A 6,980-nucleotide genomic window follows, 5' to 3' on the forward strand; every position below is an offset into this window, starting at 1 on the left:
TTATTTTGCTTTATTTCCAGATTCAGTCATAGGCTCGTTCTTTCGCACTAGAGCACTTTCGCACATGCGCACTCTTCAAAAACGGCACTTTAAATCTCTTTAAAACAAACTAAAAGACGAAAGTGACATTTGTATGTATTCTAAACAAAAGATACCGATTGTACTGAATGTCAGCTTGCTTATTTTGCTCAAGATAAGGATTTATTAAGGTTGAATGTCATGCAAACAAGAAACTATGCTTCTAACCACAGGTCGAGAGCTGTCGTTCCAACCACACAACTTTGCGATGCTGTTTGTTAAAAAGAATGGTTTCGGGAAACACAGACTCGTTGAACTATGCTGATAACGACGGGACTTGCGACCATAGTTGGCTAACAATGCTTTTCGGGAAACGCACCCCTGGTCTGTAAAAGATCTGAATTCATCGTGCATTTATTTAAATCTAGAACGTCTCGAGCGAAGAATCTCTTTTCGTGACTCTGACTCTGATTTGTGGCTTCACTGCTAGCGAGTCGTCGTATTGTGCGTCAAGCACAGCGGAGCAGACCCGACCCGAGCGCGGAGCAGAGGAGGCAGGCCGGGTTTCTGCTGGCAAGGTGAGCACAAAGAGGCTCTTCTGTTCCTGCGGACCCATCCCGGGCCCCTGCCAGGGCACTTTGGCAGCTTGGTGCTTCCCTGGGGCCGAGCACCGGAGCCTGCCCAGTCTTGCCCTACCACAACAGCTGCCAGCTCTCGGCCTCACACACACACACACCCCGTAGAAGCTCCAGTGCTTTCTCCCCACACATTCAGTCTCTAACCCCTCAAATCTGAAAACTCTGTTTCCTGAGTCTGACACCACTAAGCCTCCCTTTGGCGAGGGCTTTTTTTCCTTCGCCGCTTTCTCTCTTTTTTTTTTTTCCTCCTTTCCATGAACGTCATCTCTCTGCAGGAAATGATACCCCACATTCTTGACTGTTTGGCTCCAAACAGAACTGTGCAACAGAAGGAGCAGCAGAGTATGAGAAGAGACAGTGTCTGGAAGAATTGTCTCTTTTTCATTATCTCAGCGTGCCTCTCCGTATCTTGCACTCCCATTCAGCGTTTCTCACATGCAAACACACACACACTCACTCTATGGAATTACACAGGACTGTGAGAACATACTGTGTCAGCAGTCTGTCTTGCATATACAGAGAGCTAAGCAGTTAACAAAATAATTGCTAACAATTTCATATACAGTATAAATATATATATATATATATATATATATATATATATATATATATATATATATATATATATATATATATATGAGACTACTGTTCAAAACTTTTTAATGTTTTTGAAAGTCTTTCATGCTCACCAAGGCTGTTCACTATTTCATATTTCATTTCAAGGTTGCTCACTATTTTTATAGTAAAAAGTAATACTGTACAAAGTAAAAGAACTGTTTTCTATTTAAAACATTTTAAAATTTAATTTATTCCTCTGATCAAAGCTGAATTTTCAGCATCATTACTCCACATGATCCTTCAGAAATCATTCTAATATGCTGATTTGATGCTCAAAAAACATTTCTTATCATTATCAATGTTGAAAACAGTTATGCTGCTGCTTCATATTTTTGTGGAAACCATGATACATTTTATTTTTCAGGATTCTTTGATAAATAGAAAGTCTAAAATTAGATTTGTTTGAAATATTTTGTTTTTGCAACTTTTGATCAATTTAATACATTTACTTTCTGAATAGTTGCTAATTTCTTTCACAAATAATTGTTATAATAATGAGTTTTATTTATTTATTTAGCACTTTTATCTTATTGATTGTGTTAATTTATATTTAATTACTTGACAATCCCAACATATTGTCACTGTAAAAACACCTACCAGAGGTTCTGTGCTTCAGACTTACAAAATAGACCTAGACCTTTCTTACTGAGCGTTTCCAGTAAATGGCAAAAAAAAAAAAAAAAAAAGTTCCCATAGTCTTCCACAGAAAATGTACACATTCACCTAAGCTCCAACTAAACACTGTTTGTTGGGTTGATGTGTGTTCCATATTAGTTGAGTTATGTTTGACTAGCCACAAACAACAGCACTTTGAAAAGAAACAGACAGAACTCTAAAGTGTGGCATCATACCTATTTGACGATAGTTGTGGGTCCCCAACAATTGTTCATGCTTAAAGACTACAGTATTTTCACATGAGTATCCCCTTAAGTGGACCAAAAATTATCTGAATAGTCCAGTTGACATTGTCAAAGATTCTAATTTTGGTCCATTTTATACCGATAAAAATTACATTTATTGATTAAAAAGTAATTAAATTAAACTTTTGAGTTCATTCATAACATTCACACATGAGACAAAATTCCTGTGAAGCATTTAAAACCCCTGAACAGAATCAACACCCTTAGAAGGGGCTTCTGGTCATTATGCTTTTACAGTATGAACACCTCCTGAGTGAAAATAAATATATCATTAGCAGATACAACAACAGTTCTGGGTAACTAGCATCCCAGAATGCACCAGGTATGAGGAGGGAGAGAGTAGGCAGCTGTAAGACTTACATTTCAGGACATCTGTGTGTGTGTGTAAACACACGGGGTGAGGGCGAGTCTGCTCTAACAGTGTCAGTAAAGGGACATCTCTATTGGGCTGCTCTGTTATGCACTTGCTAAACAGCTTTCTGGCAAAGCCACTCCAGATTCCTCAGTGATGAATCATGGACAGGAAGACATTAGGCAACAATTAAAATCAAAATTAGAATCAGATGATAAAGAAAGGAATTTGCTTTTTACCATGCGTTCGCTGAATTATGGCTGCATGAGAGAAATACAACATGACTTGCAGCAGACGTGACGGAGACATCTCCATTTATGACGCGCTGTGTTGGCTGAGACAGCGGTCAAACAGACTTGACTGTTATTGCTTATCTGAGAGACAGCAGAGGATTTGACCGCACTTTGACTTGGCTTGAATGTAATAGAGAAATCTTCTTCTTTTTTTTTTTAAGTATATATTAGAAACTCAGCAGTATCCCTTTTTCATGATCAACACAAATAAACTAATAAACTTATTATTAGAACAGCTAAACATGATGATGATTAACAAAAGCAACAACAATAATTAATATTCATATTTTTACTTCTTCTAATAACAAGCCTAATAGTTAATAAGTAGGTTTATCAGTTTTTTTATGCCAATCATGAACAATAAAATAAATAGAATGCTAGATAGTACTGTTATTAGTAGTGCTGGGAAAAAATTAATCGCGATTAATCGCATCCAAAATAAAAGTTTGTGTTTGCATAATATATGTGTGTGTGTACTGTGTATAATTATTTTGTATATATATACACACATATGCATGTATACATTTAAGATTTTTATTTATTTATATATAAATTATTTATATTTATATATAATATAAATTATGTATAAATGTATATACAGTATATACATTCAAATATTTCTTAAATAAATATATGTATATGTGTGTATTCATATATACAAAATAATTATACACAGTACACACACATATATTATGCAAACACAAACTTTTATTTTGGATGCGATTAATCGCGATACATTTTTTCCCAGCACTAGTTATTAGTAATAGTAGTAGTGGTAGTAGTAGTATAACAAATAATGATATAAAAATAATTTATAGTAATATTTTTAATTAATCCAATAATAAGCATAATGGTTAATTAGTCAGTTTGTTTTGTGTTGATCATGAAAAAAGAAAATTAGAATGCTAAGTATTATTATGATGCATATAAATTATTATTTTTTTAAATTCTGGGTTGTTTTAACCCAACTTTGGATCAAATATGGACAAACTCAAACATTGGATTAAAAATGTAATTTAAAAATGTAACCCAATGGCTGGGTTTGTCCATATTTGACCCAAAGTTGGGTTAAAACAACCCAACATGTTTTAGAGTGTAATTGGGTAGTTTCTTCTGATTACTATATTTATTTTTGCTTTAATTTCTCAGCATTATTTAAATAAATAAGAAGTAAGAACGGGTAAATGAAAAGACAACAACAACAAAAACCTGTTTTTAATCCTTTTTGTGATTCCCAGGGTTTCCATAATGTTTCATAAATGGCATTTTGGTGTCGCAATATTCCATCTGGTTGGCCAGGAAAGGAAAGTTTCAGAGGCGGCTCTCGTTTCATCCTAACCCAAAGCTTCTATCCTAGCTCCCTCTGGTGGCAATTACAAATTAGTGAGTGAAAATCCTGTCCCCCATTATAGCTCAGTGCCTTTTGTGTTCATTCTGAGTTCATAACTTCAATAATACATCACATTCTTAGTCAAATCAGACACGTACACAAACACAGTAGAGCTATGATAAGAACACACTTTGTACTGGCATTGAATGTATACATTCACTTATACAAAAGTTATTCAATATGGCATCTTGAAAAGTCAGTTTAGATTGAGCTTAAACTCACATAGCAGGTAAAGGTGTGTCTGGAAGAGGCCAGGTCACGCCGGTGCTCCATACCTCTTGCATATTTCAGAGATTTTCTAGATCCAAATGCCTTCTGATGCACCCTGCACAACACACACAGCTCCAGCAAGATCACAGGAGGGAAACACGTGTTCACGTCAGCCCAAAGCCCCCGGGAAGACTCTGACAACCTTTTAACCCGTCTCCCTGTGAAATAAACAGACACACCAGGATCCTCATCCAGTCTCATCCACAGGAACGCTGTGGATAATTCATGACGATTCGCATTCAAATAGTTATGAACGGGACATTCGAGGGCTCGCAAAAAACCCCAATAAAAACCGATGTATATACTGCAGGCGTAACGTATGCAGAGATGCTCATGCGGCGCATTGCAATTCATCGTGTGAAATGGCTCAGGTGGCCTGATGTGTTCGGTGTCAATCACTTTGATTGGCAGGCATATGTCAGAATTGGAAAATGTCACATGGAGAAAGAGACAGAGCTAGGCTTTTCCAGCCTAGCACCAAGGCATGGCCTATTTTAATATTTCATCTAGCCAGAGAGAGTCTTTCGCTCCATAGTTTAAATTCTAATCTTGTTATGGCAGAGGTGCATGTAGTCTGGAGGCTGCGGCACCAAGCAGCTCTAATTCCCTCTGTTTCTCTCTCCAGCTAAACAAATTATTATAAAATTCCATTATTTTTCCATTATGCATATATGTTTTGGTGGCAGAGCCACTCTGCAGAGCTCTCTCCATTAAGTGGTCTGGCTTTTCCTCATCAAAGGCCAATACTTCTGGCCCTAAACACAGCTGAGTCCTGTAGGACCCTCATCATTAGTATATCATTCAAATGCCGTTCATTCGCTAATATGGAGTTATATCTAATAATGGCATCTCTGGTGGCTTTTTTCCCAAACCCTAAAGCAGCTTGTAACCACGGCCGCCTTATTCATCTCTAGCCTTCAACGAAAGAAGGTTTTCATCTCTCCTAATAGATAATTTTCCCGATATATAAGCCTGTGGAGATTTTTCCAGAGCGTGAGAGACATATGGGGAAATATCTATTGGGCTGATCGATGCACCATCCTTTAGCCTTGGACGGCGGGCCGCACCGAGTTATTTTTGGCAGGAGGAGCTTCTGTTTTCGTACGTTTAATAGGCAGCGTATTTAAATGTCATCATGATTTCATTTTTACTACCTCGTCCGAACTTCCTCTTCCATAAATTATGGTCAGTCCATAATGGAGATGAGTTCATAACTCTCTGCGCGTGTCGATCTGTTTGCACTGGGTTTTGAGCTGCTTTTGAATGATGCATCTTAGATAAAATGGTAACATGAGATTGAAGAATTATTTGTGCGTAGATCTCCCTCTCTGTTACCCACAGAATCAACTCATCAAGCTCCTTTAGAGTGGAGTTAAAAACATGCCGAAATGGTTCAAACTAGCGTATATAACATCTATCGCGTACAACTGAATTTGCGTCAATGAGCCAGCATAAATCTACACTGGAATTGCTTTTCTTCCTGAAGTGGTGTCATGCAATGCCTGGGAAAAAGCCAACGGCTCATTCATCCGACTGGCCGTGCAACACAATCATGCTAAACAGCTAACCACTCACAGTCTTCTTTTTTACCACAATAATGTCCTCTGTAAGGCAGCAAACAAATTACCAGCAAGTGAGGCGACACAATAAATCCATGTGTTTCTTTTCGTGAGTGTGTGAAGCTCTTTTGTGTGTGAGGGAAATGGGGTGTAAGACACACACAACACATAGCAATTATCTCACAGTGTCCCTGAAGCGGTGTAGCATTACCCTAGACTCCTGAGTTATGCTGTTTAGCTCACTGCTGTGTTCGCCTTTGTTTTAATAGACAAACACAAAGTTTAATTCCTTCTGGGTCAGACAAGAGAACTCAATGAATGGGCTAGACCTTTAAACACACACACAAAAACGAGGGACTCATTTAGCGTTAATTACTCTTTGTCATTTGCTGCTATCCAGCAGCGGCGCAGTAAAATGTCACCGCTGAAATTAGCCTCAGAGCTGAGCAATTTTCCCAGCTAAATTGCCGAATGAGTATCGCTCCGTAATAGGTAGCGATCTGCGGTAATATGATGAGATCGTTTGGAAAAAGTCAGGGGGACTGATCAAAAGCAGGCATTATCCGCACTGATGTGGTGACCCGGGGAACATGTGGACACAGCTGTAGTGTCATGTGACGTGTGGGGGAGCAGGTGCCAGTTGGCAAAGGCGTAAAGGTGGCGAGCGACCGAACAATTACTGTTATTCATGACAGGACCAGACTCGTTCTAACTTTGTGTTAGACGTACCCAAAGTGTAGAAATCCTCTTAGTCGTCTGTCGGTCCGTGCCTGGTGTGAATACACGCTGGAAGTGCAGCTCATTAATATTCATAATATGAAAAAGATTATAATCGGGCCCACATGGAACCTGTGACTGATGATTTCCACAGAATTAGAGCTCTTGTCATTCACAAAGTTAGTTTATGACATATTTTCGCTAA

This window comes from Abramis brama, assembly GCF_963993115.1.
Source record: "Abramis brama genome assembly, chromosome: 19".
Taxonomy (NCBI): domain Eukaryota; kingdom Metazoa; phylum Chordata; class Actinopteri; order Cypriniformes; family Leuciscidae; genus Abramis; species Abramis brama.